We start from the raw sequence: 24742 nt of genomic DNA, 5'->3' as shown, positions 1-24742 counted from the left end.
CACGGTACAGGAAAGTTATGGTAGAGATACATCTACTGTTAGGTGATATGACAGAAGTGGTGGATTTTATCAGCACTAAATTGCTGGTAAACACACTGAGTCTATTCAGATGAGGCTCTACTCTCTGAAATGAGGCCTGTAATACAGCCTGCAGGACTTGGATTGCTTTGACAGATTGCTTGGCACTCACTACCACGAGCTCATAAGAAAACCCTTAGGCCTGTATATGAAATAGTGACAGAAGTCCCCAGAATTGAAGACAGTTTAATTTGCAGCCGAGATATGATGAGTATCACCTGCTACTTGAACAAGGAACACCACGCATAAGAAATGAATAAAACATTAAATACACAGCAGGTAATCAAATGACTAAAGCAGTTTTGAAGGGCTTTATTATTATTACTATTATTATTATTTTTGGTGGCACTAAAGTAGTCTATCTGTTCTTAAGCTTGTGCCTCTCAGTTGGAAACACAACATGCAAGAAGAATTAAACTACATTTTAAGTTCTATACCCAGGTAGAAAACTTCCTACTGAACTTTATGGGCAAAAGACTAAAAATACGCCTGTCTCTCTCAATAAAGAAGTGCTGAAATGTCTGTGATCTGTCAACCCACTGCAGATCTAAGTCTGATCACAGGTTCATGTCAGAGTTATCCAGCACCTGTAATACAACTGCCCTCTGCTATTTATACAAAACCACTGATCAATGCAGCAGAAAAAGCTTGCTGCTCACCTTTTGAGAGACCAGAACATGATGTTACAAAGGATCCTAAATTTTGGTGCATAAAAGACCCTGGCAGGAAAACCCGGCAAGCCTGTAATTTTTTTTAAGAAACCTGAAAGACTTTAAATGCTAGAGGGTGTACTTTCAAAACCCTTACATAACCTGTTATGCTTCAACAACAGGGATTTTCTGTTCTCTGAATAACCCAGCAAGAAGCCTATGAGCAGGGAGCTGATGCAGGCAGCAAATGTGCTGCAAACAGGTCTGGAACAGGAACCTTACATCTGGCTGCCTCCTCGGTTAAAAAGACATGAAAAAAAAGCTGTATGCCTGCATTTGACAGGAAAAGGAGCACCGGAATCAAACCCTTACCATGGTGTGATGGAAAAAAGAAAGAAAAGAAAAAAAATAAAAGGAAAACAAGGAAAAAAGAAAAAGGGGAAAAACAGTAAAAGGGAAAAAGGGGAAGGGAAATGAAAAAGCCCTCCTTCTTACTCTCTGACACTGCCTCCTGAGCTGCCTCAATGCCAGAAAGCATATTTAAACATAATTTTAATTAAAGTCTTCTCAGACTAACATTTGCTTTTTTGGTACTGTCCTCCTTGCTCCTTTGGTACCCCTCCTGTGCTCAGCAGGGTATTATTTTTGCATTAGCCTTCCAATTTCTAGTAAACAATTGCTTCTCCCCACTAATTTAACCAGCACTTCAGTTTGCACTGGTTGCAACTCAATTGCTATACAGTAACTGTTCCTGAAAGTGAGTTCAGTGCTCATTTCCCTCCAGCATTAGAGTAGGTAAAATTCTCAGGGAAGAAAAACAAAAACTCATACACCAGTATCCTGAAACAACCAGAGAAGTTTCATAGATGAGTAACTCCTGCAACACAGGTATTTATCTACTGAGAACTACAAGGAAACCAAACAAGCTGTTCATTTTGTGAAGGTCACCGAACAACCATCAGATAACAAGATTCAGTTACTACTGACACAAACTGAATTTCAAACACCAGTGGAAAGCTTTATTTTGTACTCTTAATTTTATGACCAAACCTCCAAAAGCTCTCGAGGTTGCTAGTGCACCAAAAACTGAGCAGGAGAGACCTCTGGGTTAGAGCACCTGAAGTTTTCAGTGCATTGAAAGAAAAATCTTAAAAAAAAAAAAAAAAAAAAAAAAAAATTAACATTTCTTGGGGTAATATTTTTCCTTTTCCAGGGCTGTCAAATTAACACTGTTTGCAAGCATATTTTAATCTGGAGCCCTCCACTGATCCAGACTCTCACAATCCTAGAAATGAAGTTGGGCCGACACACCATCCTCTTAACTCTGATATTTGTTTTTCATAGAATCACAGAATCATTAAGGCTGGAAAAGACCACTAAGATCACCCAGTCCAATCATCAACACATCACCACCATAATCACTAAACCTTGTCCACTAGTGCCACATCTCCATGTTTTTTCAACACCTCCAGGGACAATGACCCTCCACCTCCCTGACTCCACAACCTCCCTGGGCAGCCTGTTCCAGTACCTCACTGCTCTTTCTAAGAATACATTTTTTTAATATTCAGCCTAAACCTCTCCTGACCCAACTTCAGGTTCTTTCATCCTATCAACAGTTACCTGGAAAAAGAGGCCAGCAATTATCAGGCTACAATCTCCTTTCAGGTCACTGCAGGGAGTAACAAGGTCTCCCCTGAGCCTCCTCCAAACTTGAGAGACCCTCCCATGATAGCTCTGCTTACCAGCACCGTAGGATTCCACTGAAGAAAAAAACTCACTGACAGCTGTGAGTAAAAGCAAAGTTAGGTGGCTCAGTAAAAAAAGAAATCACAGTGCAATAGAGCTGTGAGTTTTTACCTTTTTCAGAGCTCAAGGATGTATCTGAAGAGTGCATTTACTCACTGTAATCGTGTAAAGTACAGGGAGCAGGGGTTTGAGTGCTTACTCCCAAGTTTCTCTCTCTCTTCAGTGTTTTTTACAAGAAAAGAAGACTGTTTTCAAGGAGAGGCAATTTTCAAACTATTACTTTGCAATCACTATGAAGGGAAAAGGGGGAGGAAAAAATCCCAGAGGTAATTTCATCACCAGCATTCAGTCTTCCCAGTAACGAACCCATATGCCTTGAACAGAAAAGGAAGCATCTTGTTCTTCAGCAAAGTCCCAGATAGGCTGTGTGAGGTGCTGTGTGCAGAAGAGAAGGAGCAGGGTGGCTGCCTCCTGGTCTGCAGGCGCTGCACCATCTGTGGCCTTACCTGCTCCCATAAAAATCGCAGCTGGAGAGCTGGCTGCTATGTGGGCTCCTGCAGTCTATTACTTCAAGGACAAAGCCATAAAGTGGGGATTAAAAAAAAAAATTATGGAGCTAACAAAATGCTGGGACATAGTGCTTCACTTACACATACACTGTGTTCCTTTTTTCTCTCCCTCACTGCTGTTTATTTAGACTATGGATGCCTCGAGAAAGGGACACTCCAGCCTATATTTGAATGCTAGCACCCCAACCTCTGCTGTTTTTTTAGGTATGTATCTCAATACAAATAGGGCAGGTCAAACAGGGGCAGAAGTCAGGCAGCAGATAAGCTGGTGAGTTTTTCTGTAGGGCTAATGTATTAATTAAGGGATGTCATTAAACAACAAAGCCAAACTACTCCAAGCCAGTGAGAGTTTGCTGACAAATAATGTGGCTTGTTTAAGAACAAACAGATTATCAGATTCAAATGGCTGAGGAGAAAGGTAGAGAACGTGCTCGGTGCTGGCGTAACGAAGGCAGCAGGAATCCCTGTGAAACCAGGTTATCTATTTTCTCTTTTTCTTCTCCTCTTCTATATACTACAACTAAAGTCCCTCCATAAGCCCTTCTGCAGTGTGTGACTGACTATCATAATGCTGCAAAGCAAACCAGCACTGATAGCAAGCATGGACACTCAGGGACCTTTTATATTTAACCCTCCTTGTTCCAGGCCTGATAGTACCAGCATCTTCCAAGCCACTTCCTAACATATCCACAATGTTCCCCTTCACAAGGGTAGACCATTTTAATTTATATAAAAGCTGCTTTGTGATTTTTATCATGATTTAAATCCACACACAGGAAGCCTCCATTTAAATGTTTATCATGTTTGTATCCCATTTGCATTTTTCTTCTTCAAGTTATTACATAAAGAAAGTTATCTAACAGTGAGAATTGAATAATCACATTATATGGCATGCAAGTACTTACTGGGACATTACATCTGGTACATTTCATGGAATGGCCTGGGTTGAAAAGAACCACAATGATCATCTAGTTTTAACCCCCCTGCTATGTGCAGGGTCACCAGTCACTAGAACAGGCTGCCCATAGCCAGAGCCACTTCTGTTTGTAAGAAGATAAACACAGGAAAAAACTGTCTAATTTCTCTTTTCTTTAATTAATGACTTGTGTTACTCTTTGGATGGGAATGAGGATTCAATTAGAAACGGAGAAGAAGGGTTTTATATAGTGCAGACATCCCAGATTTTACATGCTCTCAGCATCAGATTAATCTGATTAACGTACAGCTTTTAAGCCAGCAACCATCACCACTTCAAAAGTCTGAATTTACTTAAAACTTCTGCAAAAAGCATAAAATGCCATTTTTGGTGATTCTTATTTTAATTCCATGAGTTCCAAAAAAGCTCATTTAAAATAATTTACAGGACTAAAAACATGATTACACAGACCAGCTTCATGCAACCAGCCTCAACAGACAGCTCACCTCTGCAAAGGCAACTCTGCTCCTCCTACTCCTGGCCATGTAGCTCTCCCTGCATCCCTCCAGTCAGATCAAGCAATTAAGTTTAAGGATTTAAGCCTTTCATAGCTGACCAAAATCCCTGGAAGCTGCTGGAGATGTCACCATTTCTCTGTGTGCCAGAGCATTGAAAACCATACTGTGTTCCCAACAACTGCCATCTGCCCAAGGAATCCACCTTGTCTCAAATCACTGTAACTCCATCCTTGTTGCCCATGAAACTCAAAGAGGGTGAAACTATGCTGTGCCATCCAATGAATTCAAAGGCAGTTTTGTTCCCTGTGTAATTTAGATACAGTGGCCTAATACAGTTAAAAGGACAAATATGCTGCCACATCAATGGGGAACGGGTCTGTGTCAAGATTTAAGGATTTGTTAAGAGACAGAGGGACGGAGCAGCAAAATTAAAGATAGAAGTAAATCAGAGAGATATGGAAGACTACTAAAACCTTTCCCACGTGCCTTTCACCACGGTCACTGAAATTATTCCACAACTGAAGTGAAAAAAATGTATTCTTTCTTGTGCAAGCAGGGCTGGCAGCAGTTCTTCAGAGGACAGATTCACTCCAGAATTCATTCACCAGCTCTTAACTCCCCTGTTCTGCCCAAGCCCCTCATGTTATAGCTCTTCAGGGAGATGGTATCTGCCTCCCAGTCCGATGCTGGACAGAAAGACTTTTAAGGTTATTTCAAATCAATCTGGATGGCCATCAAGACAGTCCCATAAGGGATTACTGATGAGATTAACATGAGCTATTACAATTCAGTAAAGAAATCTAAGCGTGTTAGTGGAAAAGGCTCTGAGAATATCAGCTCAGCATTCAGGGGCTGTAAAAGAGAGAAACATGCTGATAATATGTTCGCAAATTCAGGACTGCATGCACTCTCAGTCACCCCATCTGAAAAAGGATTTAGAACAACAAGAAAAGGCACTGAGAAGGATAAAGAGAATAAGTAAGTAAGAGAGTTCTAGGTTCCAGATGTAACAGGAGACTAAATGTACTACAACATGACAAAAAAAAAACATGTTTGGTGATAGGTACAATGGAGAAAGCAATGAGTTTCCATCATTTCTCCTACTAGAGAACTATGAGCATGCTGTGACATTATCAGCTAGCTGGCTTAAAGAAAAAGGTCTTCCTCCACATAAGGCATTTACTTGTCACATGATACTTGTGTGTGATCTGTCACAGACATAGTCTTGGGTATTCCTGGGTTTAAGAAAGGACTATAAATTAATACTGGTTGGTCCTTGGTGGTGATGAAAAGTAGTGGCTGGGTACAGTGCCTAGCTCCAGAGTACCCAAATGCAGTAGACACAAAGGGAACCAGCATCCTGTAACCTTATCCATATTGTTATGCTTTTCTCCCTGAATATCAGCTTACAAGCCAGCTATGTGCATCCCCAGGACTGCCCACCAACTGCTGTCTCTCCTTAAGGACATGATGCCAAAGCAGGCAAAGCTGAAGGAGGAGGTTTCCCTTCCCATAAAGATCCACAATTTTGTGGTGGCCTGGTCCAGCTGCCATGTTCTGGGTAGACACAGTGAGGTTTTCCTTCCTCCCAACTTCCATCCTTCATCTCCATATGGCAAAGCACCAAAGGCAGCCTGGCACATGGCACTCAATCCTCCTTCCTAGCCAAACAGGAAGAAAAAGAGTTAACAGCAGAAGGGCATGGTGAGAGGAGAGCTCAGGAAGTGAAGGCTGGAAAGAAAGTGTAGACTTGCTGTGATAACTTGGGGAAACAGGATGTTGCAAGGAGGCCAAATGCCCACGCTGTTCCCATACCCTGATGCGATGTTGTCCAGATTCCTGCACCCCCATGAAGTTTGCCTTTATTTTTATCAAGTGCAAAAACTTCCCTGAGGCAACACTGTACTGACAAGTATGAGTTTTTCCACTGGAGACAGGCTGGCTGAGTAAGCACCAAGACTAATTTTCCCTTTGGTTCTCCCCTTCTTAGAGGTAACCTCATATCTCCACAATAACAAGATCAAGACAAAATACATCTCTGGTCTGTCTGCTGGGCTGGGTCAACAAAGCACTTTGCATCTCCCAGCAGCATTGAAAACTATTCAAATACAGAACATTTTTCCATTGGTCTGCCTTGCTACTACAAGTTCTGCAAAAGTAATGACAAAAGGAATCAAACCACAATTAATATTGTCTCAGCCATCATAAAGATGATTGAAATAACAACGCCCTTAGAAGCTTCACATAAAGATGGGCTACTTCCCCCCAAAAAACCTTTTCTTGAAATAATGAAGGAAGTTTATGAAAGTCCAACTATTCAAAACTTAATTCAGTTTATAAGCCACTCAAATAAGGAGTATCATAAGATCTTTTCATTAGAAGTTCAGAACACTATAACTGCTGTGGAATTAAGAGTGTCACATTCCCAACAGTACATTAGAAGGCCACAAGTGAAAAAAATCCACAAAATCCTAATCACCAGCTGAGGCAAAGAGGACTTAGTTCTTTTGCATCCAGTGAAAATCTTACTTGTGTCCCAGCCATACAAATGAAAACAAAAAACTTTTCAAAATGTATGCATAAAGATCTAAATCCAGGCATTGTTACGTTTGCATATTTCTAGTAAGAATGCAATTGCCCAAACGTTTTTGTTTTTTTTTTTCTTCTGAAGCTTCATCAAAAGAAACCCAAAGTCAATGAGAAAAAAAAAAGTGAGTAAGATGGTAACGGGCTGATGGTTGGACTTAATGATCTCAGAGTTCATTTTCAACCACACTGATTCTATAAAATCCTTTCTACTTTATTAAACATAGATTTTGAATTATGTTACAACACCTGGTAGAGATTTGAGAAAACATTTTTACTCTCTTTTTTTCCACAGTCTTATATTTTCTAAAGACACAACAAAAAATAATTTTTAGAACAAATGAAGTTTGCTAGTACTCATCGTATTAAAGATCCCATTGAACTGAGTCATAATATTTGCTTCCTTGAAATTTAAGAAGGAATCATTTCATTACTAAATTCCAGTGGATGCAAAGATTTGCTAGAAGAGCTTTTGCAAAGTTCATTTTTAATTGTATTTTCCACAAGAGAACTTTAGTGTGCTTTACTGCCATGATGCCATGTCAGGTCAGAGAGGGAGACAAAAAAATATGAACAGTGGTTCATGAAGGCATGAAGGCAGAGAGAAAAGGAAAATGGCACCAGTAGGCTCCTCTCACAAATGGGGGGCTTCCTTCAGAGAATACTTCACATAAGCAGACAGACCAAATGAAGAAAACGCTGTGCTGATCTCAGTACACACCACCAAATTTAGCAGGCACTGACCTCATATTTTGCAAATAACATATTCTGGTTCCCTTTTTTTTCTGTAGTGTTTCCTGTTCCCCCATCTCTATACATTGGTTTGTGAAGCCAAAGTCTCCGATCAAGCATCAGATTAAGAGAACACACGTTAGAAAAGCATCCTTTACTTCTGCATTTGAGCAAAGCTGACATCTCACACACATAATACCAATCAACTGAAAGTGTTTACAGGGCAGATCTGCTCCCCTCAGGCTATCAGTATCTGCAATGGATTCTTTACTAACTACAAACCAGAACAGGATGAATTGCAGGTATTTAAACAGCCAAACTAATTACTGAAACATAACTACTTCCTTTGAAGCTTTAGTGGATGATAGCAATTTCCATTTATCTAATTTATGTGTCAATTGGAAACAATTGTGAAACTCCGCATTTCATGGAAACTAAGAATAGTATTTTCAAGCACAAAATATCAGAAGAGAAGCGAAGGTCGCTATCCTCACCACTGTGCTAGTGCAATTGCCTCAGCATTGTGCAGGTCCTCTGGATTAGATGGAGAAGACTCCTCATCTCTACTAGCCTCCCCCCTCTGCCCTGTGCAAAACAGCTACACTCCAAAGCTCTGAATTTCTAATAGCTCTATTCTTTCTGAGGAGATCAGAAATATGTAGCTGAGACCAGGGTTTGTCCCCATCACTAAATCTCATTGGGAAGTTTCTGTAAATAATGCTCAAAGTTTCCATGTCAAGAATGGCTTTGCCAGAGAGCTGCTCTTGCTCCAGCAAAGTGCACAGAATAAAAGTCAGCCCAATTGGCTTTGCAAGGTACAAATTCAGGTAAGCAAAGATTTGTACCAAATACTGGTCCCTATGCATCACGACCAGAGATACTTTAAAGAAGAGGGGGGAAGAAAAAAAAGAAAGGTAAAGGCAAACTTTAAAGGAGAAGGAGGGATGACAAGTAATCGTAAAGTGTAGAGAAACTAACTTTTGGATGTATGAGAAAGAGCTTGGAAGAGCAACTACAGAAATACGTGTAGAGGAAAACTGAAAGACTTGATAACATGTACAAAAGGTGAAAGGAAAAAAAAGTTCCTATGAGTTCATCAAGCACAATTACACAGTTCAGTCCCTTGTCTTTGCCCCGTACCATACTCTCTTTCACAAATGCACCAGCACCATCCCATTGTAACCCTGAACAAAAGGGAGAAGAAGTGAGGGGAAAGAGAGGAGAAGAACACAGTATTTACACTTTATTACTCAGTAAAGAAAACTGTGACACAGTGCCACCATTCACCTGCTCCATATCCAGGTGTCCCTGAAGGTTTTCTGATTCTGAAAGGGGCTGATGCAGTTCAGCCCCCTTATGCATGGGAAGTTTTTGAGCATGTTTCTCACAAACCATAAAAATGCAGTGTGGAAGGGAACACATGAGGTGTGTCAGTTTGTCCCATTCACCTGCACCAGGAGCTGGTGGTGAAATGCCACTCGAGCTGCTGCCAGCAAGGCATTCCGCAGTCTCGCTATTCTGGTACTCTTAAGTCACTTCTGTTTTAGATGACCAAGATAAAAGAATTAGTCACTGCTTCAGACACACAATTCCTATTTCTCATTCTTTTCCAGAATTTAAAATGTTACCATGCTAATATATTCCAATTAAAGGGAAAGAAAAAAAAATCCCACACAACAAAACAAAGTATTAGTAAGTATGCTTCCTCCCTCCAAAAGCGATGGGTTCAGTGACTTATCACAAGCTACACAGTCACACTGCAGGCTGAAGACATTTAGCCTGCAGTTGTAGTAACTCCAGCAATAAAGCAGGATTAAGAAATGGTTGTCCAGCCTCCCAGATCTATCTGTGAAAGAAGTTTGCCACCTCCCTGGCTGTGCTTTTGCCACTATCTTGAGGGAGAAAAAACAAAAAGGATCACATAAACTGGATAATCTTGTATTAACTCAGGCAGGTGCAATTCACTAACTGACTACAAACTGACAGAGCAGAATGAGAGGAGCAGGAGCCAGCAAAGGGACCCAAAGAGAAGCTCAGGTAGGGAACCTTTTGTTCACCCTGTTGATGAAAACATACTCCTCTGCTAGTGCATGAACCAACTGCCTGCTTGACTGCAAAAGCTCTGGAATTCATGGAAGGGACAGGTTGGGGATGCATGGCCTGCTACAGACAAGAGTGCAATAGCCCCAAATTATTGTTGGTTTAACTCTCTATATCAGACCCCGTTCAAACACCTGGCATTCTGAGTAGGACTGCAAGATTAATTAATAAGTTGGACAAGAGGAAAATGTTGGTAAAGGTGCAAAGAACTAGCTTGTAGGTTGGAGTCACTTAAAAAAAAGAAGGAAGAAGACAATCAACTGAAAAGAACTGATAAGAAGCAGCTGAAAAGAATGCATTTGGTACTAACAGGATAGGGACAAAATTTATTTTTTTTTATGTTAAAATATATTAGAGCATTTGGAAAGGTTTCAGAGAAAACTCATCAAACAGCTATCGCTCTGTAAAACGGGTAGGAAAGTCAATGTAATTAAATGGCCTCGAGGCAGAGCAACTAAGAACTGGCCAGGTTAGCAGAAAACAAGTCATCTAGATCCAAGATATATGCACACTTTACAAGAATCACGAGTCCACTTTTCCACTGCTCAGTATGCACCAAATTTAGAGTGCTCAGGAACACAGTGAACTTAAGGCTTCTGAGACGTGTCTGTGCATGGCTAGTAAGCACAGGAACTAAGGGATTATTAGTATATATACTCATTTGTGATTAAAATGCATTTATTTCCCAAGCAAGGTGTACACGGATAAAACTGCTGATCTTCAGATTACCTTCTCCCTTAATCCAGATCAGCATTTCAATGTGCCAGTTCCAGTCTCAACCATGTCAATGCTTAGCTCCTGGACACAAGATTGATCTGTCCCTTTCCTTTTCCAGGATAGCCGGGGATCTAGACGTCTGGCTTTTGCCCTTCTCTTCAACTATAACATCATGCCTTCTGCTGGCAAATCAAGCCAACCTGTGCTCAGGACAGACACTTCTAACCTCTGCAGAATTTCCCACTCCCACACACAATCCAGGAGACATCCCGTATGAAAGATTTACGTCAATCCTTTTTGCAGCAACACACATAAAACCAGGGATATGCAGAATACAGTCTGGGCCCAGATTTCATCCACTGCATGTTGGCAATGACAAGACAAGCCTCAGTATGATGAGTGCGATTTCACAACAGCTTTACACAGACGTGGAACTCGAGTTGTCCCCTAAAAAGGACCTGAAGTGACTCAAGCTTCCCCTGACCCTGTTGCCATGCATGCAAACCAGCTTGGAGACCTGGCCCAAGAAAAGCAATTGTCAAAGCTGAGCCGTGGGGGCAGGAATGAGCCACCAAGGCCAGGAGGAGGGCAGGAAAGTCCCTCTCAGCTCAGGCTGGAGTTTCACAGTTTTATCACTGAAGTCAGCTCATCTTCCTGGGTCCCTCCTCCAGCCTCAGCACTTCTGCCTTGTGCTGGAGTCCACTACTCCCTTCTGCCAGCTTATGAGCCTGTCCTGTGGACTCCAGCTCTGACAAAAACAACAAGCACTAGAGATGACATCTTTCTTGGAGCATTCCTTTAACCCACATCATTTTAAAAAAATCTGCTTCTGGCATGGCATTGCATGCAGTGAAATCAGGGCAGCTATGAAGACGTGCACTGCAACACAGGGATGGGTTATTCTTATGCAAGCATTTTGGCCAAGACCAACACATAACGCAATTACATGCTAATATTCTCCAACAGCATGTATGCCTCTCTATACTACTTTCAGCAAAGATACACAGCATTTTCTGCTCTGGAGACTGCATTCTGCTCTGCACAAATTCTTTGTTTCCCTCAAAATTCCAGTCTGGGGATGTAACTAAATGAGAACTGAGAAACGAAGAACAGGTTACAAAGAAAAAGCTTCAAAAACGTTACAGAGGTCTGTGTCATCTGTCATTAATCCCCTAAACAATGAAGCTGGAAGTCCATCCAGTCTCCCTGTAGCTGGTGAGGAAGCAGTGGCATCTCCTGAGCACTTCTCCCATTTCCTTCTTTGCTGCCTATCCTGAGAGCAGGGATGCTCAGTCTAGCCTAAATGCCTAATGTGAACACCTTCAAGAAAGGCAAAAAGAAAAGAAAAATCAGATGTACCTTTCTCTGCATAATAATTTCTAATGCTGAGGATTAGAAATTAAGATTGTAGGGATGGCAGAGGTAACTACAAAATCAGTAAAAAAGCATAGTGTAAAGCCAGCAGAAGAAAGTACTCAAAGATGCATGCAATTGTTTTATTTTAAAAGTCATTTAAAAAAAGAAAGAAAAAAAAAAAAGATTTATTCTTCCAGCCAAAATCCCAAATCAGTTTCATGATGTTCCTTTAGGAAAAAAGACCAATCCCACACGTAATCCCTCAAAATAGTCAAATGCCTTTTTACAGCTTGATGGGAGCCTAGATTAAAATTTCATTTTGTATAGCCTCTAGCTCTGCCTTCTTGTTAAAGCGCACTCCCTGTTAGCATGTTGCAAAATTATTCAAGAACTTCAAAAATTTAGGAGGTAAACGGCTCTTTTCTGCACTGAGTCCTAAAACAATGATATCCCCATCACCGTTCCTTACCAAAAATGAATCTCTTAATATGACAGCTGCTTATAGCAAATTCAATTCTCCCTGGAAAGTCAGACTTTCTAGGCAGACTGCTGGGGCTCTGCCCCTAAATGAAGAACACACCAGGACTTTGTACCTCACCATTTTATTTCCCCTCTGTTGTACCCTCTACAGCACAGAAGTCAAAAACTATGACCCAGAAGCCAACGTGACATCTAACTAGGCCTCAAAAGAGGTCTTACCTGGCTTTGTTTGCTGAAGCCCAGCCCACAGGCACAGAGAAGCAGCAAAGGAACATTCTGTAACAAGTGAATTAGAGGAAAACATGAAGAATGGGCTTTGAATGAAGAGTGGACTGGCCAGGAAACACTGCGTGCTTTGTTACAGATAGCTTAAGGCCAGTTAATCTCAGTAGCTGGTACCAAGCTGAGGGGTGAGGATAGGCAGTGCCAGGTGACGCAGAGCTGCTGAGCAGTGCTCTGAATGGCAATGGCTTTTGAATGTCCTCTCTTCTTCTCATGAGGAATTCAGGTAAAGGTTAACAAACCATACTAGCAACGCTGCCAAAGCCCCAAAACATCTTGATTCTCAGTTGGTGAAGGTAGGAAATGCTGCAAACTACACCACGCTTGGTAAAACTTGTGCATTAAGAACAAGAATAGAAAACCACCATGGGAAGCTCTTTGAGCAGTTCTGTGACACAGCTGAAATCCTCTATGGCCGATGTTAAACTTGGTCAAATAAAGCCCAACTGTTCAGCTGCCTGCTGGATGGCTGGTTTTAGCATTGACACAGAGAAGGCACTTGTCTCGCACTCGCTGACAGACAAGCCACAAACAGCCGGTGGCTCTGGGTCAGACCCCCTTTTGCCCATTCCCTTGGAAAGAAGAGTGGTGTTTGTGCTCAGGACACAAAGCCCACTCTGTTGCAGATTTGGCTGTGGGCCTCCTGCCTGGCTCCGGCCACTGGCTGTGTACAGAATGGAGCTGAAGGGGGAAAAATGGGGAAAATGCAAGGGACATTCCACCTCCCCAGTAACTGCCCATATAAAGCATAATCATTTTTATATGTTCTGCTTGGAGAGCACTTATACGAAGTGTTCATCAAAATCTCAAACATGTAAACTGGAGTTTAATTGTTAGATTTGACGCTACCACTCTTTAAAAAGAAATTAAGCAGCCCTACATTTTTTCCAGTGGAAAACAGTACGATCTGCAGAACAGTACTTCCCTCTTTGGCTACTGTACCATTTACTTGCTTGCTTTGGTGTGGCTTATGTTCAGAAGAAAGAATGCTAATAAAAATGTTCACACTTCTTCTTTTCACCTTGAACTCTGGCAGGCTGAACAGCAAGCAACTTTATTTGGCTTAATCAGCACTCATGTGCCAACAGTACAGGAATACAGAACCATGGGCCCTCCTCTTGCCTAGCCTTACCCAATCTTAGCTTCAGTGAAAACAGCTCAGACATTTGGTCTTTGCAAAGATCGTCTGAATCAAAGTGGTTATAGGATTGGGGCAACAGAGAGAGGGGCACAATGCAGCCATGGTGCACAGACCACAGGATGGGGACACAGCATTCTGGCTGTCCTCACCCCCAACCCCCCCAGTCCAGCCTCGGGAGTGGAATATTTGTATCTCTGGCTCTTGTACAATCTTTATTTACCGACTGAGGAGGTGGAAAACTCCTCTGACACCATGACTCATGCAAGTCCTCAGCAGGGCTATTCAGAGGGGTCAGCATCATTGCATCTCAGGTCCAAGCAGAGTAGCAAAGAGCCAAGGCCTCAGGGCAGTGTTGTTCAAGAATCTTAGGAATCAGGCACCTACTATTTCTTCCCTTTTGCTTATAAATGAAATAATGTTCAAAAAGCACTGCAGACCTGTGTCTCACTTAACTTCTCTGAATTGGTTACTATACTTCAACTGGGCTCTTTTCATGTAATAGTGCAAGAGCCTTTGCTAGGCTCTTCCAAAGCAATCATTACAGGTTTAAAATTTGGAGTTAATTTCAACTCGCTTCATTTTCTAATGATGCCTGTATTTAAAAAAAGAAAAAAAATCCAAGGTAATTGGGTTGCATTCCAGGGAAGGAGACCTCAGGGTTCCTGAGCTAACCCACACCTTCAAGACCACAGACACAAAACACAGCACGCTGTAGTCTATGTGATGTCAGTTACTTTACCACTTCTGTCACCTTTCAATCACTCTTTAAACTGCAGTTGCAATTTTGCATATCTTCTGAGATAAAGAAAACCATCAGGAGCCTGCCTGGACACAGCCCTTAGCCCAGCAGGAATCTGTCAGTGTTCAGGTACATCGAGCAGCCAGCAAGCTAACATTTTCTTTATGCAATTACTAGTCTGCAGATAGAACAACTGCAGTTTTTTCTGCATAATCAGGCTGATAAACATCAAACTTTTACAGCTGCTGCCTCATATCCTAAATGATGCCATTGGAAGCCAGAAAGAAGGTGAATGATGTCCAGAAAAATCAGCATTATGATGTAAGGACAGGAAGAAGACACTCAGAAAGGTTCAAGGCTTGGTGCACACTACATCCCCGAGTATTGTTTAATCAACTATTATTACACAAAGTGACTGCAGCAGGCGGGTCTGTTTCACAACACTTTCATTCATTGGGTTTTGTGGAGCGGGGTGGGAGGAAGAACCACCTTTTTTGTGGACAGGCAGTGGAAGAGCAGCATGGAGCACGGCTTGCTAGGCCTGGGAAGGCTGCACCATTGCACATGGCCTCGCCTGAACCACTTGCGAGCACCTCTTTTAGCTACACAAAAAGCATACTTATAGTCAAGACTGTATTTACATTCTCACAGAACAATTAACTTAATCTGAATAGCATTAACAACAAGCAAATTCTTCACTGCATATGAACAAATGCACATACAACATACAAACAAGCTCATGGTGTACGCTGCATGTGTATATACAATTACAGCTTGTGCCCGTGCAATACTGGTGATTGAGCTAACAGTCTACAACAATGCTAGGTCAGCTCTGGAGCTAAACAGCTAGATTTAAAGGCATTCTTTAACCAGCACCAGGCAAACAAACAGAAACAAAAGAAAGAAAAAATAAACAAAATAATGCATCTCACATTCCCCCACAGAGTTCATTTCTCATCATTTAAGGTCTCATTAACACTTCTTGATTCATTCATACACCCATTCATACGCAGCTCCACACTTTCTTCAGCAGAACAAAAGCTAAAAAGATGGTGTACCTGCAGTGAAAGTCTAATTTAATTTACAATTGCATTAAAATATTATTAAAGTTACATCTGGAATAGCTATTTTTGGCTACTTTTAGAGACTTGAAAGGTTTCTTCCTCTTCATTTCCCTCTGTACTCAAGGTTTCTACTGTGAGCTTCACAGAAATAAAGCAGCACACCCTCATAACTATGAGTAATTGAAAAGATCAAACATAAATGCATTACAGGAATTTATGTAATACATCACTTGTGATTTCTCCACTAGACTACCTGTCTTGGCTCATACCAAATATAAAGCCTTATCCTCTTTCTACAGTGTGTGTATTGATAGAAAAGGAAGAGAACAAAGTGACTTAGGAGAATAGTGTATCTAAATACTGCACTGAATCATTCAGAACTTTTTAGTCAAAAATCTCCTTTTGATAAAAATGACACGGTTGCAGAGATTTTCCTGCATGGTTGCAGGAGAAAAATATACGTTGGTAACTTTCTGCTCCTCTGCTCAGAAAATTCTAGTTTGAAAAGTTTTTAATAACAAGTTCACGTTAACATTTTGAAAGCAAATTGTTTTCTTTTTAAATATAAAATGCCTTTTCAAGTCAAACCATCATATAGATTCCTGCAGAAACCAACATATTCTTTCCAAAACAACACTCCTTTCTGTCCCTCAAAAATGAAAAGGTATTTGTTCCTCAGTACTTTTAAGAGTGTGAACCTTGAAACCCTTCTAAGATTTTAATACTATTTATGCACATATTCAGAACACCCTGGCAGCATCTGAATGAAAGCTAACATATTTAACACTAACATTTCAATGTATGCTTGGCAGAAAACTTCAATATATATGTAGAATAAGATCAACATACTGTGGTCCTAGCATAGCAGTCCTTACACAAGCAAATCCCAAAATCAATTTAAGTTTATTTTTATAGGGTGAAATTTATAATATGCCTAGATGCACTATTTATTTCCTCAAGGCTTCACAGACAAAGTGCTGCTCTTTTCCTACTCTATCCCACATGTTTATTAAAATAGATATAACACAGTAAAAGGAAAACATAAAACTGACAGAGGATCATTTTCAGTTCCAGGGATATTTTATAAGCCATCTCTCAAAACTTCAATTTATGGCTTTCCTTAATGGAGCCTTTCAGGGTTGATTTTAATGCTTTAAGTGAAAATTCCACCAGTTCGTTACTGCAGTGTTTTCTTTATAACCTGCCCTCATAGATCACATACATCTGGTTTATTTGTACAGACAGCCACTCAATGAATTGAATGGGAACTTCTTAAAACTAGCTGCTTTCACTTGCGTTCTTCCTGAATTAAAACGTTGTTTTCTTTTATTGCCTTTTTGGCTGGACACTTATCCAGCATTCCACAAATATAAAGACTGAAGTTATTCTAAGCTTTTTTTAACCTTTTTAAAGGCAGGAATACAGATTTCCTTCCCAAGGCTAGACAAGAGCCCTGTCTATAAGCATCTTGGCAGCAGCCTGCAACTCAACAGCTATTGCTGCAAAGAGAAGGGCACCAAACGCCCTGGAAGCAGGAGAGGCAGCATCTGTAGCACCGTTTGTTTGAAGATTTCTGTGCTGCTCCTGTCTCTCCCCACCAGCTTGCTCAGGACTTCCTCGGCTGTCTGAAGAATTTGAGCTACGTGAATACTTTGACAGGTTGTTTAGCAGCATCTAATTTCTAAATGGGTTTAATTTAGACAAATCATAGTAATAACACCTGGAGCTCTTCAAAAAGAGCTTGCTGTCATCATCTGATTCTTTCCAGCTCGAAGCTCGCATCCTTTCCCTTTCATTAACTGTATCTTTCTCAGTTTATTAAACGGACCTTGCAACCAGCCATTTTCACCCCCTGCTGTGAAACAGGCTTTCCAATGGTGCACTACATGCAGCACAGTCAGGACAGCCTGCCACGCCATTCTCATACCATAGAGACCCAAGACATAACTGGAGTATTACATCAGCTCTTCCAGCCACTGCAAAACCCCGGCAGCCTAAGGAGGGTATAACCACACTGGCCTCAATTGCATACCATCACACGACCATAGAACCATAGAACAGCCCAAGTTGGAAGGAAGCCACAAGCATCACCGAGTCTAACTCCTTGAGTCTAGACATGACTATCTAAAAATTAGATATATGTCTGACAGCAGTGCCCAAACACTCTTTGAATGCCATCAGCTTGAAGCCGTGACCACTGCCCTGGGGAGCCTGTTCCAGTGCCAGAACACCCTCTGAAGAATCTTTTCCTAACACCTATGTGACATTTCCCTAATGTCATTCTCACCTGAGAGAACAGCACCTGCCTCTTCACTCTGCTTGTGAAGAAGCAAACCAAGTGACTTCAGACACACTGCATACTTTGTGACCTCTGTACCCCTCACCAACTTGATAGCCCTCCTCTGTTACAAGGGCTGCTCTGAAAGTAATGTCTCACATCTTACTGCGTTGGCCCCCAGCGTTAGAGGCAGATGGTGGTGATATGGCAGTACAGGTTGAACCTTCCCACCAATATTATTCTGCTACATGTTGTTGCTGTGTGACAGCAGCAGAGGGGCAGTCTGGCAGAATAGCACCTGACATGGAAGTGTACATGAAGCAAACATGTATCACTGAATTCCTCCCTGTGGAAAAAATTACACCCATTGACATTCATTGACACTTACTGAATGTTTATGGATATCAAATAGTGGATGTGAGCACTGTGAGGCAGTGGTGGTGAGTTTCAGCAGCGGCAACAGCACAGTGGTCACCTCTGATGGTGCGTGAGCACAGCATGCAGGCTCTCATTCATTGCTGGCAAAAATGGTGGTGACTATGTTGAAAAACAGTATTTTGCAGCTGAGAATTTGCTCTATCAAACAGTATTATTGTGCTCTTTGTATCCACTGTAGTTTCCATGGAAATAAAAGGAGGCATTATTTTCAAAGCAATTTACGAACATTGTACCGTGCATGCATAGATCCATATGTGTATTACACATAACCCTACAAGAATTCTGCTCATTCTCTTAAGACACCTCTCTCCATCCCAGCCGTGCCTTGCTGATAGATGTCATGTAGCAGGATAGTCTTCCACTGCATAATAGAGGACAAAGAGGCCAAAATGGGCAGAGAGATACTATGCTCTTTAGAAAGTAATGGTAATTTAGAAATTTTTCTTTTTATTCCAGAGTATCCTCAACAAACTGCAAAGGCATAGGGAGAATTAAAAAAAACAAAACAAAACAAAAAAAAAACAAAACAATTTAAGCAGCGAACACTGAAGGCAAATCCTACTCATCTCATTCCTGGAAAATACTCCTGAACATCCAATAATTAAATCCCTCCTTTGGCTTTAAGTCAGTGACAGAAGGCTCCTGCTGGCTCCTGCCAGCACCTGCCAGCAAGAGTAAGACCAACAGGAAGCTGCCTGCTAGGAGGGCAACCACGTTGTGTGCCATCTCCCTGTCAGCTTCACCAAGGGCTCAGCCCTCCTGCCAGGCAGTTTTGAACTGACTAAATCCTAAACTCTGGGATAAACAGATAAACTCTTACTGTCTGAGCTAAAACTATTAGCTTATAAGCAGCCTCGTAAGCCACACGCTGGATAATACTAAAACACTCCAGCATCTTCACACTCATACAGCTCTTTCTCCCCTCACAGAACTTGAGCCAAAGCACAAGTGTCACAATAGTATTAAGTCATCCTGGAAATAGAAATTACTGAAACAACTCTTGTCAGACAACAGTGGAGATACACTGTTTCTATGGTGTATCTTTCAATACTCTCTCACAACTACTCGATTATGTTAAAAGCCAAAACTGTTATTACACTGTCAGAATACACCTATGGCAAACAGCATAAACTGTAAGTAACAGCTGTACTTCCCTGTAAGAGTACAGGAAGCCAACAAATAGTCACATGAGGTCATATTATCTATTGGAAGAAATCAGCCAAGTTGTGCCTGACACTAGGAAAAAGGATACTGCCTCTCAGATACTTATGCCATAGCACTGATTTCACTACTTTTCCTTTAATCATGCCATTAAAATGAACAGAAGTTATCCACACGCACATTACTCACATGTATGATGCCTGGAGCGGATCCACTGCTCCAATACATCTGAAGATTTCAACCAAAACATCCCTGAACAGCAAGGAAATAAACATCGCTGAAGCCCTATTTTCAATGGCTTTTAGAGCTGTGCCAACAAGCATGACTTCCAGCAGTTCAGCAAAAAGCTGCATAACATTTTTAGAAGGAGTGTGCCGTATGTTAATCATTTCTAATCAGAGACAGTTTCTCCACATCTACCGTTCTGGCTCATTTCCTTACAATTAGGAACTCCATTTTCCCCAGTTGCTACAATACAGATGTGCTACTTTGGCAGTGACCTACTGAGTCGTGCCCTTAGCATGCGCACATAACCATAGCATGAGCCATAACCAGTTCAGCAGTTCATGTTCTAGACAGTCAAAATTAAAGCCAGACCACAACAGAAGTGTACAGCAGCAGCAGTCAGAAATTCATGTCTGCCGAATAGTTATTCAGAAATTATGTCCTTCCATTTACTTTAGATGAAGGAGCAAACCTAACCCAACAGCAAGGCAGCAACTAGAGGTGAAGGAATTGAAAGGACTATTCACAGTTGAATAAATCTTTTTGTAAGCAAGTTTGATAACTTACGTTCTGGAAGAAAATACACTTTGGTAGCTGAGTGCACAGACCAACTCCACCTTTTCCCAACTGCTCCTTCAAGCAGAGCTAGCAAACAGACTTTTGTGCCCTACTTCATTACTCAGCTGAATGCCTTAATTGCAGTGAATTCACTTTCTTTAAAAAGTGCCAGGCATAGAGGGCAAGGGACATGTCATCTAACTTTCAAAGCATGGAGACCAAGCATCATACAACAGTTTTCTTGATCCTGCAAAATAGTAACTGACAGCAGTCTATTTAAGAGCATGTGGTGATGCACGGGAACAGGCTGCTCAAGGAGGTTGTGGATGCCCCATCCCTGGAGGAATTCAAGGCCAGGCTGGATGTGGCTCTGGGTAGCCTGGTCTGCTGGTTGGTGACCCTGCACATAGCAGGGGAGTTGAAACTAGATGATCTTTGTGGTCCTTTTCAACCCAGGCCATTCTATGATTCTGTGAAGAAGGCTCACACACCACTTCCAACGTGTAGCACATGTGACATGCAGCACTTTCCAACCTCTACATCCTTTGTAGTTTCTCACAAACTTCCATAGACCAAATTAAACATCACCACTAATGTGTTTGACCCTCTCCTTGCAGTGATGCTCCTCAAGACATATACTGAACCCTGCCACTCCCTGACATTTCTTCCCATCCCTACAACATGCTTTGTGCCCTTACAAAAACAGGCAGCTTATTCCTGCTACTCTAGCTGTATCCTATCCACCACAACTCTGTTTCTCCAGGTACCTTTAAAAACAGATGTGCTGGTAAAGACCCTTTGCCCAGACACAGCTTATGCTGACAGCAGGTTTTTTTTCTGTTCAGCGTAGTTCAAAGTTTGGAGTGGTAACATAACCAAGCAAAAAGAGCAAAGCTCATTTCACACCAGCTAGAGCTGCTGTGTTGAGAGCAACAGGGAAGCTGGGAGGTAGTTAGAGATGAATCTGACTCCCCTCCACCCACCATATCCAGGCCAGCAGCACAGTGTTAAGTAGGCTACTCACAAACCCTTTTGCAGCCTGTAAAGTGATAATGCAACTTAAAGACTTTCCACTTCCCCATAAATCATAGCTACCATGCGTTCTTCACCACCTATTTTTCTGAAATGCCTGAAGAATTATTTCAGACTTGAAAAGTTAGTCTCCTGTATATTACCAGGACACCTATGTTCCCATTGCATTTTCTTTGTTTATGTTTGTTATTGCTCTCTTGAACTACTGTTTCCTCCAATTTCCCTTCTACTGAAGTAGCTGTACCATTCTAACAAGTAGCCATGGAAACATAATTTTGCAGAATAAAGTGTAAAATAATCCTATGATCAGAAACCCAAATTAGAAGAATCAAATGGAAATAATCTGTTCTTAAATCACAGAACTAAGTGACCACTGGAACAGATACAGAATAGATAAACTTCCCAATGCTTATGAATTCTGATACGCACAAATCAATGTTATAATTAAAATCCAATTTACAGATAAGTTACTAGTAGGAGATACTTCACACCATGTATTATAAAACAGTGAGATTAAGAAATTAAAATATAAATATATATTCCAAACCTGTATCTGAAAAACAGTCAGCCTGTTGGGATCAGCACCTGTCATCATGCTGCAGAGTATGCTATGTAAAACTCCACAGCAATGGAACCTCCATTGGGCTGTCCCAAAGGCAAACTCTGATCTGAATTATGGGGATGCATGTGGAGTGGGTGCTTCCTATCCAAATCGGCTTGGACAGGGACAGGACAGCACGATTCATGGTCGCCCACCATCATCTATGCTTCTGGGAAGCTGGAAATGACCTCCAGCGAAAAATCGTTCCATGGCAAAATTAAGGAGCAAACACTCTTCCACTAACTATAGTGAAAGCTTTTGCCTTTTAATTTCATTCTGTCCAACAGTTTAAAGATTCTTTACAGAATACAGTTTTCAGTTTAATTTTCCACAAAGGAATCACTGCTAGGATTTTAGGAATGCTTTTTGTTTTTTTCTTTCCTTGTGATGCTTAACGGGTACCTGGGCTCTGTATGTGCAATTGAATCCCGAATCCCCTGACGTATTTAATCTTCTAAGCATCCTTAGAGGAAACAGTACTAAGCTCTAAAAAGACTGATTCCCAAGATGCAGAGTGCAGGGAGAACCTTGCCCCCAGCCCGAATAAATCCACAGCTGCCTTATTTTCTTTACAGTAACTGAGAAAGAGGACTTAAAGCAGATTTACTGCAAAGAGGATGTACTGATTCTTATCTGTGAAAGGTGATACAGACTGTCTGGACTGCTAAATTAGCTTGTAATCTAATCTAATCAATGGAAGACACATCAAGTGCTCCCACTCAAGCTTCCCCATCAGCTGTAGGCAGTCGAGGCAATCCAAACTGAGATTTGCAGAGATGGCTCAGACCTGCTGTTGTTGAGAATGAGATTACCTCCTCCTTTACCTTTCAATTTTACTGGTCTATGAAACATGATATGACCTCTAAGTACAAAGCACTTCCCTAACTGCATCTTTGCTGGAACAACAACATCAAAAAAAAAAAACCAAAGTTTTCTCCATACATTTACTGGAACTGCAAGCAGTAACTATGCATATGATTTGCAGTCATTGAGATTTACAGCCCTGATTGCAGTGAGCAGCTGTGTGAGGTGGGCATTTCCTAAGTGCCCTGCGTCTCATTTTCCCTCTGTACTTGCAAGGGACACATTTTCTTGGATAAATAATGTACTTTAACTCCCCTAAATCTCCTGCTGCCAGGAGATTTTCATGAAAGAAACATGAAATTATAGATAAAGTAGACAAACACAGCTAACATGCTGCCCATGCCTATTTTGCACTGTGTCAACACACAAGTCATTTAGGCTATTGGAATCGCTTCGTTTCAACCACAAAACATTTCCGAAGGGAGAACTGCTACAATTCTTACAGAAATACTGCTTGGAAAACAGCATGTGTTACTGCAACGCAGAGCATACCATGCCTGTTCTGCCTTAAAGCTGTGGATTACCTCCCAAAGGGCTGTAAAAGGTAACTATGGTCTACTGCCCATATGCTGGAATTCAGTATGCTGGTGGCTGTGGCTCTGTGGGAAATTTCTGCAAACCAATAGAGACTGCAAGAGCCTCATCTCAAGGGAACTGTAGCCACTACCTTGCAATTATATTTGTTTAATTGAGAATTGCTTACAACTAGTGAAAAGCTCTGCAACATCAGTAAGATTCTCCTTCTCCTGCTGCATACCTGCCACCACCACCATCAAAACCATGTTGCATACTTTCAATGAGTTAGGAAGTAATACCATCTACAAAATACATCCTGAAACCACCTAGCAAAAAAACACATCTTTTTTTTTTACTCTACATCCAAATACATCATGAAGGCCATGGGGATCCCATCTGACATTAGCACAGGTTATATTGATTTATAATTTTTTTTTTTTACAAAACAGATTGAGAATTTAAGTAAAGCACAACCTGCTTGGTTCCCAAGCATGCCATGGGACTGCTCTCAACTAGGATGCTTTGATTAAAAAAAACACCTTTTGCATTTGAGAATCACTTGAGTGAAACATGCTTCGTACAACATAAGAGGGGATGCTTGATTTTCCATAGTGCTTATTTAAGAAGACCCAATTTAACAGAACCGTAGGGAAATCATATGTTTAAACAGAAGCTGCTGTGATAATTTAAGCTGCCTTCCATGCCTGCAAACAACATCCAGCGTACAAGAAGGCTGCCTGGTCTCTCATGTAGAAAAATTCTTTATGCTCCTGAATGCTACATACATCTCTCACGGACTGAACATCCAAAATCACAGCTGGGGCTGCGTGAGCTGCCCTATCCCTTCTCTGCACCTGGGCTGTGCTGGGAGGCCAGCAGGAAATTAAACCCTGGGGATAGAAGAGGTCCATCCCTGCAGATGAAGGGAAAGCAGCGTTTCTTAGATCAGAACTTCATCCTCATCCGCCACCTCCTGAACTTTCTGCCTCACAGCTCCTCCTATGGCAGTGCATTATTTCTCTTCCACTTACCAAGTCCTACCTGCCTTCCTCCTACTGTAAGAAGGATCGATGCAGCAAAAAGGACACGCATATTATCACCACACACCACCCTGTCACCAACCCCAGTGCCAGCCCTGCCTCTCCCCCAAGGGACTGCTGAGGGATTTCTGCTCCCGTCCCCCCCCACAGGAATGCGAGAGAGGACAGTTTAGTGCTGAGCTGGTAAATGCCTCGTTTCACTGAGCAAGCAGTTTTAGAAGGACGCAAAGCCGTGACATCGGGTGCACTGAGCCACGCTGACCACAGCTTCTGAACTGACCACTTCGGCGTGCACACAACCCAGAAACCCTTTCCTGGAGCTCACAACACCTGGAGTAACACCACAGCCTCC

General features: G+C 41.6%; 1 protein-coding gene across 1 annotated transcript in view; it reads right to left on the bottom strand.

Moving 5' to 3' along the window:
• Positions 1–24742, bottom strand: part of SNTB1 (syntrophin beta 1) — a 106239-nt gene that overhangs the window by 78796 nt on the left and 2701 nt on the right. The window lies entirely within an intron of this gene.

The sequence above is a fragment of the Lagopus muta genome, chromosome 3 (assembly GCF_023343835.1).
Source record: "Lagopus muta isolate bLagMut1 chromosome 3, bLagMut1 primary, whole genome shotgun sequence".
NCBI classification, from domain to species: domain Eukaryota; kingdom Metazoa; phylum Chordata; class Aves; order Galliformes; family Phasianidae; genus Lagopus; species Lagopus muta.
This window is presented reverse-complemented; position numbering and strand designations above follow the sequence as displayed.